At 51.0% G+C, this 17,291-nt stretch overlaps 2 long non-coding RNA genes across 4 annotated transcripts; one reads left to right on the forward strand and one right to left on the reverse strand.

Annotated features, from left to right (window-relative positions):
- Positions 1–301: 301 nt before the first annotated feature.
- LOC121037132 (uncharacterized) lies at positions 302–8,282 on the reverse strand. Of its 3 annotated transcripts, none has more exons than XR_005793621.1 (4): positions 8,123–8,282; positions 7,656–7,757; positions 7,353–7,399; positions 302–861 (listed from the first exon to the last, which is right to left on the reverse strand). It is a non-coding gene; the product is annotated as an uncharacterized LOC121037132 (long non-coding RNA). The 3 variants fall into 3 exon arrangements; XR_005793622.1 differs by lacking the exon at positions 302–861 and adding an exon at positions 1,593–2,035; XR_005793623.1 differs by lacking the exon at positions 7,353–7,399.
- A 3,692-nt stretch (positions 8,283–11,974) lies between these two features.
- Positions 11,975–17,291, forward strand: LOC121037134 (uncharacterized). Its single transcript, XR_005793624.1, has 2 exons — positions 11,975–12,648; positions 16,726–17,291. It is a non-coding gene; the product is annotated as an uncharacterized LOC121037134 (long non-coding RNA).

Raw genomic sequence — 17,291 nt, forward strand, 5'->3', positions numbered from 1 at the left:
CAAAAATAAACATAAAAAAAAAAAAAAAAAAAGCGGTCTGAGCTTCCCGGACTGCTCAGGCGGCACCGACAACTCTCTTCTCTCTCCCTGACTGTGGCTGATGCCTCGGACAGTGGGGCAGGGCTCCGTGTAGGGCGTCTGGGCGACCTGCCTGCCCCCAGCTCTGGGGGAGTCGGAGATCACACCCATTCACCAATCAGTAGGGATGGGCCCTTTTTCATCCCCGCAATGGGCTGCTCCACAGGCAGTGGCGGCGGACACCACTGGTGGGTGGGGGGAGCAGGGGGCACGGGGGGGGGGGAAAGCAGGGGGCACGAGCACAGCAGAGGTCCCCGAAAAAAAAATTAAAAATTACAGGAGGAAAAAAAAAAAGTCAGGATATTTGAGATGTCAAGAAAAGCATCAAAGCAGTTATCATGGGGAAAATAAAAACTTGCTGACATTTATTGTAGGGTGTAGCGCTGAATTATATAACGGGGGTAAGGGTGGGGGTGCAGGGGTCAGCTGTATAATCCGTTCAAGTTCTCTGACCTCTGGTGGGTGAGGCTAACTCGGGGCCGGCCCGGGAGGGGAGGGGGGGGGGTGGCGCTGCTCCTACTTCCCCGCCCCTACCTAGTCCCTAGGCTCTCGAGAGCCCCGCTGTCGCCCCACCTCGCGTCAGGCCCGGACCCGGGCCCAGGTCCTGGTCCTGGCCGAGCGCCCACGCGGGTTCGCGTTCCCGCCGCTTGGCACGCGGAGCCCCGCGCGGCTCCGGCCCGGGCTCCAGCGCCTGCTCCGGCGCGCGCTCAGGCGTCCTCGCGTTCGGGCTCCCGTTTGCCACTCCCGGCTCGGCTGGCTCAGCTCGCTCGGGGCGTCTCCCTACTGAAGAATTATGTGGCATAAAGCAGCCGCCACCATCTTGAACTGGCAGTGAACTTTGCTTTCTACATATAAATACAGATAGCAATCACACCCCAATCAGCGCCGAGGCTTCAGGGCATCATCTCAGCAACTCTAACTTTCCCATTACGATAATGTGATTTTCACTCAGTCTATAATATCACCAGCCATGAATAAAGCAACTGGCTCTTTCTGTCTCTCTCTTCCCTCCCCCCTTTCCCTGACTCTCTGCCACCCTCCTCAGTCTCCTTTCTTCTCCCTCACTCCCTCCTCTTCTGTCTCTCTCTGCAACCTCTCCGGATATCTGCATCTACATCTCTGCATCTCTGAACATCTTGGCCTTCCTCTCCCTGCCTCCGCCGCCCCCCGCCCCCCCCCCCCCCCCCCCGGGACTCACATTCCCTAAATACTAATGACTGGGATTTGCAGTGCCCTGGGCTCAGTTAAATTCTGCTCCCCAGCTCTGCCATCATCTGCCTTTGCCTGAAGGTGAGAAACTGCGGGCTTAGAGGTGGTGGGGGCCACCTGCAGGGTTTTGGGGGAAGGGAAGGAGAGGGGGAGGAGAATCTGGGAATTGGCTCCTCCCCTCCCCTCTCCCTCTTTCCTCGGGTGCCTGGATGGCTCTGGAAGGATCCCTACCAGGAGCCAAAGCTGGAGACTCAGGAACGGAAGGATCCACCAGGGAGAGTTGAAAACTGCCTGCTTAGGGGAGGGTCTTGGAGGCTCTGTTTTTCTGGATAGTGGGGTCCCCAAACCCAACCAGATTCCAAGGGCCAGACTATTGTGAATGGATAGAGTTGGCGAGAGGGTGCTCTGGAGAGGCCTGGGGGGGAAAGGAGGAGCTAGCCTTCTAGGGTCACTTCTGTGTGCACTGGGCCCCAAACTCGGTAGAGCTATCTGGACTGGCGCTGCCTTTGCCAGGACATGGGATAAAAGCCCACAGACAGCCTTCATCAAGGTGTCAGCCACCTTATCAGGGCTCTTGGAAAGGCCTTCATGGACACTCTCCAGGATGATGGTGGTGCCGGTCAGGGGATTGTCTGTGCCTCGGTCATTAATTGATTCAACGCTCTGGGTTTGTATTCTAGTTCTTTCACCTACGAGTTTTGGGACCGTGGACAATGCTCTTAACGTCTCGAAGCCTCAGTGTCCTCATCTGTAAAATGGAAGTATAAGAGTGCCTGTCTAGTGAATAAGATAATGCATTAACACAGTGCTTGGCACATGTGAAATGTTCAATAAATGTTAGCTGTTATTACTATTAGCAAATACTAGATAATCACTTGCTGAATGGGTTAGGCAGTATACCACAGAGTTTAAGAGCCTATGGTTTTGCAGTCAGACTGTCTGAATTTGAATCCTAGCTTAGCCACCTACCAGCTTTGGGACCTTGGAAAAGCCACTTAGCCTCCCTCACAGTTTCCTCATCTGTAACAGGAATAACGATAGTCCCTACACTTCATAGGGTTGTTGCGAAAATGGTGCAGGCTAATCTAGTGTTTGGTGTAGTGCTGACATGTGGCGAGGGTTCTAGGAATATTAGCGAGTGGGGGTCTGGCACGGCAAATCCAGCCACGAGTGAGGCACACACTGCTGAGAGTCCCAGAGACCGCATTCCGTCTGCGAGCCGTTCTTTGGGCCCTTGGCTTTTTCTGTGGCTCTGGACCATTGCTGGCCTTGACCTTTCACTTCTGTGGAGGATGAGGGCTTGCTTCAGTTTCGCTGACTATAAGAATTACTGCTTTCCAGCTGCCCGCCCTCCTGGGAGGGGACTAGGATTCCTGCCTAGGCCCTTCCGTGGGCACTGGTGGAGGGAGAAGGTGGCTTTTGAATATACTGTCTTAGGCAAGGGTTACGAGGTCTAAAAGGCAACTCTTGAATTTGCTCCCGTGGGCACAGGTGACAAATTAGAATCAGACATCTGCATTCTGTCCATTTCTACATTTCTAAGTATTTATAGGTTTGTTTGCTTGTTTGCTTGCTTGCTTTTTAGTTTTTCTTGGTTTCTCTCTGAAGGATCCTTTGGAGGCATTCCAGCCTGATCTCAGATGAAAGAGAGGAAGGGGGACTCTACTCACTTTCATTGGGCCCCGAAGGGACACCAGGTGTTACCGTGGTCAGGGCTCCCAGGTCTGGGGCTTCAAGAGGTAGACCCAGGGGAGGAACTTAGGGGCACAGTGTTGGGCAAGTTGCTTATTTGGGTCTCTTTGCTCATACCTAGCCTCCCTGCTTGGCTCCAGGAGGGAAGAAGCTACCCTTCAAGATCCAGAGCATAACCCAAAACATTCTTCGCCAAGTGCTTTAGCCAAGGGAACCAAACTCCCTACTTGGACTTGGAGTCTGGTCTTTACCCTACTCACCGTCCTCCTCAAAGACAAGACAGGCCCACGCCTTCCAGATGATCACAGTCCAGTATGAGAGACAGGCATGAAAACAAAGAAGCAGAAGACACAGTGAGAGCCAACATAATAGACATACTACAGGGTGCAGACGGGACCAAAAGGGAGCGTGTACTCAGGTAGCACTTCCTAGAGGAGCTGGAGCTTCGCTAACAGTGGGCAAAATGGGAGGGGGAAGAGAAGAACATTTAAGGCAGGGGGAATAGCATTTGCAAAAGCCTTGAGGTGTTACACAGCCTGGCACGCTTGGAGAACTCAAGTATAGAGGGTAGGGTCACTTTGATGGAGGCCAGTGGAAAGGGACAGATAGTAAAGGGCCGTGCAAACTTGACTTCTAGCCTGAAGGGCTTGAGCAGTGGAGTGATTTGCACTTCCAAAAACTAGCTCTGAGGATGATGAAGAAAATGGGGGAAGGGTGCAGCCAAAAAGCTGGAGGTGGGAGGGTGGTGAAGAGGCTCTTCAAACTCTCCAGGTAAGAGACAAAGAGGACCAGCATCTGGTGTGGCGTGGGGATACCAAGGAGTGAGGCTGGAGAGAGCCTTTCACGGAACTGACAGAATTTTCTCCCCGAGCGGGTGTGGAGATGATGAGGGAGAGGATCCCTGGATGACTGCCGGGTCTTGCCTGGGCAAATGGTTGGAAGTGACAGAGATGGAGAATCGAAGAGGTGGAATAGGTTTGGGGAAAGAAGAACTACTGAGTTCTGATCGGGACATGCATATGGGGTGGTTGTCTAGAGTACATCTCAGCGCAGGTATGCGGGAGGCCAAGAGACCGTTAAGAACTTTATCTCCACACTTTGGAAATCAAGATGTCTGACAGGGAGCTGGAGATAGTGTGTGGAGTTCAAGAAAGAAGTCTTGTCAGGGTACATGGATTGGAGAGTCACCAGCTTCTGGATAGTAATCAAGGCCATGAGAGGGAAGTCTGTTACTTGGGAAGGACAAATGAGGGGAGAAGGGGGTAAGAGCAGAGTCTTAGGGAGTATCAGCACTTAAAGGGGTGGTTTTTGGGGTGGCTGGGTGGTTCAGTCCATTGAGTGTCCAACTCTTGATTTTGGCTCAGGTCATGATCCCAAGGTCATGGGATCGAGCCCTGCATCAGGCTCCACACTGGGCATGAAGCCTGCTTAAGATTCTCTCTCTCTCCCTCTGCCCCTCTCCCCACCTCATGCTCCCTCTCTCTAAAATTTAAAAAAAAAAATGCATTAAAACAAAATAGAGGGGTGGTTTTCAACCTTGGCAACCATTTGGGTCAGACAGGGGACTTGAAAAACACTCAGTCGGTTAAGCCTCTGACTCTTGGTTTCTGCTCAGGTCAGGATCTCACGGTTCGTGAGTTCGAGCCCTGTTCAGCACAGAGCCCACTTGGGATTCTCTCTCTCCCTCTCTTTCTGCTCCTCCCCTGTGCTTGCTCTCTCTCTCAAAACAAATAAATAAACTTAAAAAAATTAAAAAAGGAAAGAAAAACACCCATGTCTAGGCCCCACCCCAGACCAACTAAATCTGAATCTCTGAGAGGAAGCTGTACAAGTTCCTCAGGTTGAGAACCAATGACTTAGAGGGAGGGCAGAGGAACGGGGCTAGCAAAGGAGACTGAGAAGGAATGTTCAGGAAGATAGGGAGAGTTTCAAGAAGGGAGAGTTCCAAAGCGTCCAATTGTGCAGAATAATAATGGTTAACTCCTACCCAGTATGTGTGCTATGTCAGAGACTTTACGTGAACTCCCTGAATCCTCCTGGAGACCCTACGAGGCAGGTACTGTTATTATAATTGCCATTTGAATGATAAAGAAACTGAGACACAGGGAGGTTAAGTACTTGCCCAAAGTCACACAACTAGCAAGCAGAAACCAGGATTCAAGCCCAGGCAGGCCGCCACCAAATCTGTGCTGCTAACCACTGTGCTAGGGCCACCTCTCTTGCCGTGGCTGAGTGAGAAGAACGTTGTTCCTGGCTTTCACAATGAGCTGATCAGAGCAACCTCCCAAGGGGTCAGCTCTCCTCCTGTTCTCCTTCATCTTTCTGTCTCTTTCCTTTTTTCCGTTCACAGCAGGTGTCTGAGGGCTGCTCCTCACCCTTCTGGCCTTCTGGCTGATGGGGCTAGGTGGGGCTGGTTCTCTTGCTGAGACAACACAGTCTGCCCCTTATCAGGTGGCCACAACTATGGGCCACGTGGCCAATAGCCTCTTCATTCACCAGGCGGAATTGATCATTTTTCTAAGCCTCCACAGTCTAGGAGGCGGGTGGGGAGTCAGGGTGATGCAGAAGGAATAGAGGATTCGACCCTCCTGGGAAGTGAGTCTTCTGGGAAGTAGATGCAGAGGTAGACCTTGAGGAGGAAGGAGACTGGAATCCACATTCACATGGAGGGGATGTGAGCATAATCAGACACCTGGGATATCCCCTGTTAGAATTTCCAGGGGTCTGGGAGCCTGGGCAGCTCAGTCAGTTAAGCGTCTGACTCTTGATTATAGTTCAGGTCATGATCTCACGGTTCATGAGTTCAACCCCCACATCGGGCTCCTTGCTGACAGTGTGGAGCCCCCTTGGGATTCTCTCTCTCTCTCTCTCTCTCTCTCTCTCTCTCTCTCTCTCTCCCTCTCTGTTCCTTCTGCACTCTCTCTCTCGCTCTCTCCCTCTCTCTCAAAATAAATAAACTTAAAAAAAATATCTGCCTGCCTAGGCTGTTACAAAGATCAAAGACAATGCTATGTGTAAAGCTTCCCACTCAGAGTTAAGTGTAGAATTCCCAGGGGTCTTCAGAAAACATACTGCAAGGGCCACCTCTGGAACAATTGGATCAGCATCTCTGGGGCATGGTGGGTTTTAAAAGCTCTGCAGGTGATTCTAAAGTGTAGCCAGGGTTGAGAACCACCACCTCAAGAAGAGCTCTGGATAAGTACGGAACGGCCCTGCTTCTTTTTTTTTTTCATTTTTTTTTTAACGTTTATTTACTTTCGAGAGATAGGGAAGAGCATGAGCAGGGGAGGGGCAGAGAGAGAGACACAGAATCCACAGCAGGCTCCAGGCTCTGAGCTGTCAGCACAGGGCCTGAAGTGGGGCTCGACGTGGGGCTCGAACTCACCAACCGTGAGATCATGACCTGAGCCAAAGCCGGATGCTCAACCGACTGAGCCACCCAGGCGCCCCGGAACGACCCTGCTTCTAACCTTACTTTTGTTACTTCCACGCTGGGATGTCTTAGGAAACCTACTGGACCTCTTTGAGCCTCAATTTTTTTTTTTTTTTTGTAAAGTAGGGGTAGTAATTCCATCCCTGCCTACTTTTTACAAGTAGTTATGATGCTCAGGTAGACTATCAGATATGATGTATTTTGTTCATTATATAGGACACTATACAAAAATGAGGTGGAATTAACTCATGCAGACATTAAAATGCAAATAAGCTACTCTGTCCACTTAACACAGGTAGGTGCACTTGAATACACACACACACACACACACACACATACACACACGACAGCTGCTGGTTGTGTTCTGAAAGCAGAGCTGTGGTTTTCTAGACATGGCCTTTTATGTTTTTAGCCTTCAGAATGTGCCATTAAAATATGGAGAGATGATCTGGTGTGTGTGTGTGTGTGTGTGTGTGTGTGTGTGTGTGTGTGCGCATGGGTGCGTGCGTGTGTGTGTGTGTGTTTAAATGATTGCTAAAGTGCAGCATCATTTGAGTCTGCCTGTCAGCCTATCAGAAACGTCATCTATAACCTTCACTGTTTGCAGTTTAATCTCCCCTGCCTCCCCACGGGCCCTGTTCTGACATTTTAAACCCCATAAATGACAGTAGTGCTCTAAGCCATTTTGAAAAAAGCCAAGCATTTGGAAAAAACACACAGAGACATACCCCTAAATTCCCCGTCCCCTGAACACATGCTCACTCACGCTCATAAGTGGAATCACACACATGCTCACATCCCTGTGCTGGCCGATTTGGGAGAAGTCACAGATACAGCCAATGTGAGTGCACGTGCGTGACAGCAGGCCACAGATGGATGGAGGCATGGCCGCGTATCTGATGCCCGTGTACGCATTCCAGTGGACCCACAGCAGACATACCTTTCTGCTGCCGTCCTCAAGTCCCATCCATTCTCCTGCTCCTTGGCCTTGAAAGACAGTGGAAGAAACCAGGGTCTTCGAAAGCCTGGTTCTGAGAGCAATGGGGTGGCAGGAAAGGCTGACAGGCCCCAAATCGTACAGTGTCAGGCTAAGATGTATATTAATAGGCTCAAGGTCCCCACTCTTGGAAAGCCCAGGGGTAGAAGGGGATAGCTAAGCAAAGTGCACTCCACCCTCTCAGCAAACAGATAGCTTACCACATTTGGGGACTAGAGTGAAAACAGGAGACCCAGAAATACTTACTAAAGGGATGTCGTGTCTGAATGCAGAAGGTAGCAATGGTGAGCTCCACAGAGGCAGGTCTCTATCAGCTCCCAGCTGTATCCCTCGGGCCTGACACAGGGTCTGCGACACACCAGAGGCTCGTAAATACTTGTTGAATATATGACTAAAAGAATGTATAAGCTCTAGAGTGAGTAAGTGTGTGTGTGTGTGTGTGTGTGTGTGTGTGTGTGTGTGTGTGTGTGATCCTGATGGTGTTGGAGATGGGAGATAGGCCAGTTAAAGACAGTTTCTTAGAAAAGACGAAAAGTTCCAATCTGGGACTGGGACAGAGAGGCCCATGTCACATCTGGTATCCATTTGTTCCAGGGTACGTGGCTGGCTTTTCCTGCTTTGGACTGTGACTTTACAGCAAGATGTCCCCACTCAAAGATAAGACGGACTTCCAAATGAGGTGGGAGATGGTATGAGTGGTGAATTAGGATTACCTTTGTGCAGTCCTGGGGCATTTTCCTGAGCCGGGGAACTTGTCTCCTTAATGTGCAAGGCATATGTACCTGCAGAGGATAGGGACAGCCCTGCTGATGCTGAGGGGCTCTGTGGATCCTTTGTGGCACGGCTGGCTCCTGTGGCTCTCCCTCCCACCACCTCAAGTGATCATGTACTGTCAGGAACTGGTTTCCATGGCAACCAATTAGTGTCAGAAAGTGAGGGCTGTGATGTCAGAATGGGGGGTAGGGTGAGAAATTTCCATCCCCCATATCCCTGGCTCCTGGCTCAGTGTCTGCTGCTTTGCAGGGAAAGCTCTAGAAGAGATGCAGGACATTGCACTCCTGAGAAGCACACGTTCTGGGTCAGGGCCCAGGAGTCGGGACAGAGTAGAAGATCTGATTCACCTGGCAGTGTCCCTACCTGCCACTCGACTCCAAAATGCTGACAAGGCAGTGGGCCCAGTAGAGAGACAGTGTGAGCGTACTCAGAAGGGTAACAATAATCTGAGCTGCGCTCCTCCCTCTTCCCTGGGAGAGGGATCCTAGGCTTGCTTTATTCGTTGGGGGGGTGGCTGTGAACAAAGCCCAGAAGGAAGGAAGTCTTGGCTCAAAGAAGCCTTGTCATACAGCTAGTATAAAGGCAGGGCTACAGTATAGTTAAAGCATCCTAGACTTAGTCTTCGCTTCAAGGAGAAAGGGTTTCAGCATAAAGCTTGTCCAGAGTGACTTCGCCCACAGGGACCCTGTTTTCAGGCCTCATTTGAGATTTGTTGTCACCTCCCCCAAAGGCTGGATGTTTTGGTCTATGGGAGGAAAGTACATGCTTTAAATAAAAGGGTAGGGAGCCCAGCTGGGAATACATCCAACAGTGTAGGAGAGATCTCTGGTAGGCACTTAGCTCCTGATTCTTAGGGCAAAGAATGAGATATGGGTAACAGAACTCCAGCAGTTTGAACCTCTAGGTCTTTGGGACCATGGTTTAGCTTCTGGCCAGTCTGGGGAGGTCATTCCAATAAGAAGACAAAAGGCAGAATGCAAAGAACCTTGTCTGTAGGGGAGAAAAGAAGGTTGGCCGTTCATTCACTGGACTTCATGGCCAAAGTATGTTCCCCCCATCACACCAGCCGGGCAGGGCCTGCTGTAACAATGACGAGGACGACGATGATGATGAGAGACAGCACCAGCTATATTTTCATAGCTCGCCACAAAACACCCTCATCCTGCAGTAGCCCCATGGGTGGGTAGGTAGGCAGGACTCGTCTGCAGGTTGGTCTGGAGGCAGACTTTGGGATGGAGACCAAGGCGCTAGAACTTTCCTGGCGAGTGCCCTTGGGATTATCACCAGTGCAAGAGAAGGCATTTCTCCAGAGGGAGAAATTGGGCTGCGCTGTAGTCTCAGAAAAAGGCCTTCACCAACCTCAAGGGAACTCTGAGGCAGGGATGGCCCTTCTGAACGGTCCCGAGGTAGGGAGAGGTGGCTGGGCCTTCCTATGTCCATGGTGACAAGGCATTGGATGCAGGCTGCCCAGGGAAAGGCATGGCCTTAGGTGAGACAGCTCTCTTCGGCAGAGACAAATCCAAGGGAGCCTGACAGGGCAGGGCAACAGTTGGAGGCCCTCCCTCAGTACCCAGGAAGCACAGCATTGCACCCCAGCCTCCGCCATAGCAGTTATCTCTCTCCTTTTGAAGATGACGAAGCTGAAATTCAGAGAGGTGTGATGAGCTCCTTGTCGCACAGCTAGCACAGAGGCAGGGCTACAGCATAGTTAGTCCCAGCATCCTGGACTTAGTCTTTGCTTCACGGAGAAGGGGTTTCAGTGGCAAACTAGTCCAGAGTGACTTTGTGAGTACATCGTCGAGCGATCACTCGCGCTGGGCTCCATGGAGGATAGACAGTAGGAGCTTGGGGGGTGATGGGGGGCTGGAAGGGGAGCTCAGGGTACTACACCCCAGGGGCAGACAGAATCAGGGTGCGGTGACCCTGTGCCAGGCCTCCGGAGGGCCCGCTCAGCTCTGCCGAGGCCCAGGGAGCCTCCTTTCCCTCTGGAAAGTGGAGACTGTGGCCTTCATCCCTCTCAGCGCAGGCCACAGAGCTGGCTGATCTGGGTCACAAGAGAAAAAATCCTGACAGATGTGTCGGATTGGCCAAAAGATGAGGGGCTTTGAGGAAATTATTCTGCCTGCTTGATGCCTGGCCCTTGGGCCTGCAAGAAATGAAGCCCTGTGGGTCTCCCTGGGGGCTTTTGGAAGGGGGCGGCATGGCAGTCAGCAGGGGTCCAGCAATGGTCAACCCCCTCCCCGGCCAGCCCCAGGGGCAACAGCCACCTCCGGAAAGTCTGGCAGAAGATGTTTGCTGGGGGATTGACAGAGGGGAAGGAAGAAGCAGACAAGGCGACAGAGGTGAGAGACAGCAAGGTTCCCAGAGAACAGGGCAGGAGCTGGCTCTCTCAGAACTAGCCATTCCCGCAGAAAACTGAAGAACCGAAGTGCCCAGTCTGGGCTTGTTCGCAGGCTGCTGGACCGGGCCACTCAGGTGCTATTCAGGATTTGGGAGGTCATCGAAGAGGGTTGTATGTATATGTGGTAGGGTTGGGGCGCGAGCCATGAGGGTGAGTGTGGGAGACAGAACGAAGGGAATCCACACCCTCCCTCGCCTTCCACGCTGGAGTTGCCGAGGCCACAGCCTGGGAGGGACAATGGTTCTTACTCTTGTTTTTCTCCACTCTTCCTGCCTAGGAGGTGGGAAAGAGCCTGAGCCACCACAGGGGGAAAGACCCAAAGGTACAAGGGGCCGAGGGACAGGGACCCAGTGGCAGCTCCGGGGTCTCTGCTAGGGAGACTCACAAGGACTTGCTGGTCCCTACCCAGTCCCTCCTTTGCCCTGAGAGTGGTGGGCACGTGGCCCACAGTCCTTCTAGCCCTTTTCTGGGAGGCAGGAGTGAACAGCAATAGCTTCTGTCCAGGAGACTCTGATTGGAAAGGGATTGTTAGTTTTTTAGTTTTTGGTTTTTGGTTTTTCAACTCTGCCAACTTGCCCCTCCCCGCGTACAAATTCCCCTTCGTGACCTTGTGACTCTTCCACTAGGTCTCCTTTCTTCTTGCTTCAAGAAAAAGCCAGGCGGGGAGGGCTGGGGACCAGGGAGGGAGGCGAGGCAGCGGAGAGGCTGAGCCGATCGCGGGTCTGCAAGGTGCAAAGCAATCAGCGCAGCCGCTGGTGAGCGGGGTCACTCAGTAGTGTGCACATCAGGGTGAAATCCTTTCAGCTCTTCTCCAAACCCCTAGTGAAAGACAATCAGGCTCGCTGTCACCGAGCTAATTCTGTCTATATAAAAGCAGTAATGAAATTCACGGCAGGATTACCCTCTCCATCCAATGGGCCAGCGTCGTGGTGACATATCTCTCTTATTGCCCGAATGTAACACACCATCTAATTTACGTCGTGTAGCGAGCAGGAATGAAATGTTCATAAAGAATTGCTGCATCTCGTCACCTTAACTGCGGCCCGGGGCTCTGAGGCATCTGTCAGGGAGAGGAGCAGGAGGAGGGAGGGCGGGCGGGGCTCAGGGAGCAGCAGCCGGGGGCAGGCGTTCTGGGGGGTTGTTGTTTCTTAATAGGGTGAAGTGGAGACAGAGGGAGGTAGGGGCTGGGGGGGGGGCAGCTGGGGAGAAGGGGGGGGGGGGGGGCACGGAGGGCCTTGGGAGGCAAGGATCATAAGGGTAGGATGAAGTGGTCTGTAGGGAGTGTTTGGAAGTCGATGTAAGTGTGGGGAGCCAGAGAATCTGAGAGTATGTTTGGGTTTGGGTGAGTCTGGGAGGACAAATGAGTGCCTCAGTGGGGGTTGGTTGGGAAAATGACCCTCTAAGGTGCCTCCCAGATGCTGCAGGCTGTCTTGTAGTCTCTCTCATTCTCTGGAAATGGAGATGCATCCACCTCCAAAGGCTATCAGAACGAAACTCTTGGGTGGACGAGGTAGGAGACCTTTTCTAGAAGTGAACAAGGAGCAGACAGATGCTAGGAACAAGTTTTACAGAACTAGGAGTTCCCCATGGCTCCTCTGCTCCCTCATCTGTCACTGCACGACCCACCATCAGTGAGCCATTTCACTTACCTCCCCCCCCTTTCTATTTCCACCCCCTCGGTCCAAGGCCACTGCCATCTGTTGCCCAACTGACTCAACCCTCTCTACTGTGGTCTCCACGGGTGCCTTCCTGCTCCCTCAACTTCTTGCCCCCTCAACTCGGCCGAGTGGTGGTCATGTCACTACTACGGTCCTTCCACTCAAAACCCTGCTATAGTGTGCCCTTGCTTTTAGGATGAAGACTGGAACCCATGACTCCAACGTCTTTGCCTCACACTCTCCGTTGCAGGCCATGCTCCAGCCATATTGGCCTTTTCCTGTTGTCTCTGAATGTGCCACATTCTAAACAGCCACTGGGGCTGTGCATGTGAGGTTGCCTCTTCTTGGAAGACTCCTCTCAGGGCAATAGACCACTCCAGCATGGCCTTCACTCCTCCCATTTCACGTATCAGCTGGCATGTTACATCCTGGAAGAAGCCTTCTGGGCCTACCCAGACTTGGCTAGTGTTCTCTTCCTTGATATGCTTTCTTAGCATCATTTACTTCCTTTTCAACACAGATCATACATCGTACGGATTCTGGGTTTTGTACAACTATTTGATGACAGTCTGTATTCTCCCACTGGGCTCCCATGATCTCGTGAGAGCAGGGGCCGTGTCTATTTTGCTTACCATTGTAGCTCCAACACCTGGTACATTACTCAGGAACATTGTAGCCACTCATTGAATGGCTTAAATGAAGAAATGAGGGGCCCGAATAACCACTACAGGGGTAGAAACCCTTCTCCTTCCTTCTTTCATTCATTCAGCAAACATCTACTGAATGTCTCCTAAGGGCCAGGCATTGTCACAGGCACTGTGGCCGCATGGTAAACAATTGAAGACATAGTCCCTTCCCCTGAGGAGCTCACAGTCAAGGGAGGGAGAGAGACAAACTCTGGTGCTAAGCCTGTCCCGTGCTGCTCACTCCAGAGAGAAGCTATGTCCTGGGCCCACTGTGAAAGTCACCTACGAGAAGTGGCTGATCTGGGGCCCTATAAAATTCTCCTAAATTTCCCCCAGACATAGCCCAGTCACCACTGGGGGGAAGATACAGCAAAAGAAAGAGACTTTATTAAAGGGGCATAATTAGAATTCTTTTACTAGTGTTAATAAGAAGCATTTACTGAGAATCAACCATGTGCCAAGCTTCTCTTCTCATGTAACCCTCACAATAACTGTGACACCTAGGTATTATTATCCCTGTGTTATAGATGAGGAGACTGATGCCAAATGAGTTTTTTTAATGTTTATTTATTTTTGAGAGAGAGAGAGAGAGAGAGAGAGAGAGAGAGAGCACGAGTAGGGGAGGGGCATAGAGAGAGGGAGACACAGATTCTGAAGCAGGTTCCAGGCTCTGAACTGTCAGCACAAAGCCTGACACGGGGCTCAAACCCATGAACTGGGAGATCATGACCTGAGCCGAAGTTGGACACTCAACTGACTGAGCCACCCAGGTGCCCGTGAAGCCAACTGAGTTTAAATAGCTTGCCCAAAAGAGGTCACACACTTGTCACACAATGGATGCTCAATAAATATTTATTGAGTGAGTGAATGAATGAGACACTAATAAGTAAAAAAGACAGGAATCAAACCTAGGCTTTCTGGCTCCAAAGCCCTTGGTATTTCTACTACTTATTTCAGGCAACTATTTTTGGACTCTCAGGGTCTGGTCTGTATTGGCGAAATAAACTGACGTTGGACTCTAGACCCATGCTTCCTCCTGACCCAGACCCTAGCCTCTCCACAGACACGGGATACCTTAGAAGACCAGACCTGAATCTCTGTGGGGAGATGCCCATAATGCAAACCCTTCCCAGTCCTGCCCTGTCCTTCCTCTAACACCCCAGGCTTGTGTTAGCTTAGTAAAAAGTCTGGGAAAGTCTTTGTGAGAGATGGAACATCATTCCTGTGTGTATAGAATCAACCACATCTTGTGACGTGTCCCTTTTGATTAAGCCATGTGGTCCTTTCTCATGAACTCAGAGATATTTACTCACCAGATGATATGTATCTGTGTGGACATGTTGTGTGTGGACACGTGTTCATGGATGCATACGCGTGCATCAGTGATCCTCTCCTTGCACCAGTTCTCTCATATCCCATGATGTGCACTTTCCAAGCATGCAGACCCCTGAGTCCGCACCCTGAAGTTCCCGCCTCACAGATGTCTCCAGATATATGCCTCTGTAGCTGACTTTTCCTCTTGCTTCTGTCCTCTGCCCAGGAAATTATGTGACCCTCCAGCTAATGTTGGCAAGCCGCAGAGTAGGACTGTGTGCCACGAGCTTCCTCTTATTTTGAGGAAGTTCTGTTCCCTGGCAGAGAGTAACTTTCTCTGTCAAAGAGCTGGTGCATAGATGCATCATCAAAGAGAAAATATATGCCTGGCACACAGTAATCTCTCAATTCGTGTCAGATATTAACACTATTGTAGCTCATTTGTCCTCCCTGACCAGAGGGCATCCCTCCTTCTTCCCACAGCCCTCCTAGGGCTGGAGGTTCAAATAGCCCCATCTCCTCCTGCCAGGGAGCTGAGTGAGGCTTGGTGCACTTACAAGGATCTCCTGGGTTTATAGGGCTCCAGGCCATTGCCATCTATATCTCTCAGTAGGACAAAAATCTTAACACACCCCTGGCAAGTAGGAGTCACTCATATTTTTTAAAGTCTCCATAAAGTAAATCTCAAGAGTCTCTTTAGACCCTGCATCCAAAACCTTAAACTCCTAAGACACAGATTGTTTCCTAAACCCATTCTTCTGTAGCTGACATCTTTTCTCCTGGGCCAGACCTGAGGCCAGACCCACTGGCCAATGCCCACCGGAGAAGCACGATTTCAGTCATGATGCCTGATACTTCCAACCGCTTCCCTCTGGCCCAGGTGGCCTACCCTCCCAGCTAGTGATCAGTTTTGTGGGCTCTGCCATGAGCTGACATCCTAAACCAGACCCACTTCTTCAGGTGAAGCAAGATATCATTGAAGTTGGATGGATACAAAGCAAGGGCAGGGCAGGGGGAGAACGAGAAGGGGAGATCACAGCAACCATCACAAAGAATCAGGATCCTCCAGACAATATCTGTCCTTCAGTTGGCATCAGGCTTTCCTCTCACGGTCTGTGGAAAGCCAGGGGCTGTGCCTAGGGGTGTATTAAGTTTTGTTTGACTGTCTTTGGACAGACAAGAGGAGGGAGGAAGATTCTGTGGAATAGATAAACTAGAAGAGGTTGGTGATGGATTAAAAATTGGAATCCAACCCTGTCAATGTGTTTATTTCATTTCCACATTCTCCTACCCCCTTTATTCCCACTCCTCTTTTCCCTTCCCCCAGACTGACATAAAATGATACCCTGATGGCTATTTCAGCTGCAACCCTATATACCCAGGGAAGCCTGAGCCCCCCAGCTGCTGGCCAGCTCTGATCCCCTAATCCCAGAGGGACCAGCTGGTCAGAGTTCTCAGGGACGGCAGACCTCAAGTGCAAATTTGGTTTCTGCTTCCAACAGACTCTGATCATGGCCAGATTACTGAGCTTCTCTGTGTGCTGGCTCTATTATCAGCATCCTGCTCCCCCGGTACACATACTACCCCAGATGATAGAAAGAAGCATCCTGAATTTCTTGAAACACTATTCTAGAAATGCACCTTTCCATTTCCCATTGTAATTACCACATCGGAATTTAGTCCCCATGCGGGTTAGCTTGATCTTGGGTGGGCCAGTCCCCTTCACTATTGGCCTGGACGGTTGTTTAGTCATCGGCCAGCAGGAGAGAGAGTGGGTCAGTGCAGCTCAGCCCTGCTGCAGAGTGCACGACCCATTATGAGAACAGAGAAGATAATTTTCCAGCCTCCTGGCATGTCTGAGGGCTTTGTGAATACCTACCGATAACACATGGTTTAAAACCTTATCCACGGAAAGCAACAAAGAGGATCCAACCTGCTTGGAGTTCAGTTGATGGCGAGGGGATGTCTGACACGTCGATAAAACTGAAAGGCCCTCGAAATGAAGAGTAATTGATGACTTGGACAAACAGGCATAAATTCCTGTTAAGTGTGGCTCAACGCCCTTGCTCTCCAGGCCCCCCCGCCCCCCCCCCCCCGGCCGGCCCCCCGCAACCAGGAACTTGGTTTTGGTGGTCATTACCTGCTCAGTGTCATTAAATTCTCTGGTAATCCACAGGGATATGTAATTATGCTGTAGTTAGTGGTTGTTCACTGAGTAAACCCTTGGTGTACTTACCATGTAAGTCAACGGTATTTACAGGATATTTTTTCTGCCTGTAACTCAAAGCCTTACCGAAACAAATTGGAATTGCCTTCTGGAGGCCGTTGTTATAAATTACAGACCCAACATCTGTCCACATCTGCAGTGTCTAGACAGCCTGTCTCAGCTACAAGAGAGGAGAGAGATGAACGGGGGAAAGCCAGAGAGACGTGAGGAGTGGCAGAGGGAAATCTCAGATTTTTCACAATTTTTCTCTACTGAGGTTTACCCAGATGAATCCGTGCTGACTTCTGAAATGGACCTGAATCTTCAGCAGCCCAACACCAAGCTCTGGAGAGTTCAGGGCCCGGTCATCGCCCCTGGATGTATTGGTGATGCAGCTTCTTCCATTGGGCCCCTCTCTGCCCTGACAGGCTCTCGGAGGTCACAGCGAGGCCCATGGCCCCAGAAGATGGAGTTACAAATACGAGGCTGACTGCGGCCAGATCAGGAGAGTCGGCCTGTTCTCCCAATTCCTTCCATCCCCTCTCCTGCTCCCTGACTCTTCCCCCCACCTGGTTTTTCAGGGCAAGGCATTCATTTGCCTGCCTCTCCTGTGGTCCCTTTCTTGCACCCACGATAAGGAGCCTGCCCGTCAGCTGAGTGATTGTATTTTTTTACAGTTCCTAGCACAAACCTTCTCATTTATATGTAAAGCAGCCATTAGTCATAGCTCCGTTCCCACACACTGCCTGATGTACAATCACATTTTGCAGCGGATGAATCTTTCCACACAGCTGCTCTGCTATGAATAATCCGTCTCCAGGCCCATAAATCAGAAAAAAATCA

This window comes from Herpailurus yagouaroundi, unplaced genomic scaffold (assembly GCF_014898765.1).
Source record: "Herpailurus yagouaroundi ecotype Mexico unplaced genomic scaffold, PumYag 163, whole genome shotgun sequence".
In the NCBI taxonomy this organism is placed as follows: domain Eukaryota; kingdom Metazoa; phylum Chordata; class Mammalia; order Carnivora; family Felidae; genus Herpailurus; species Herpailurus yagouaroundi.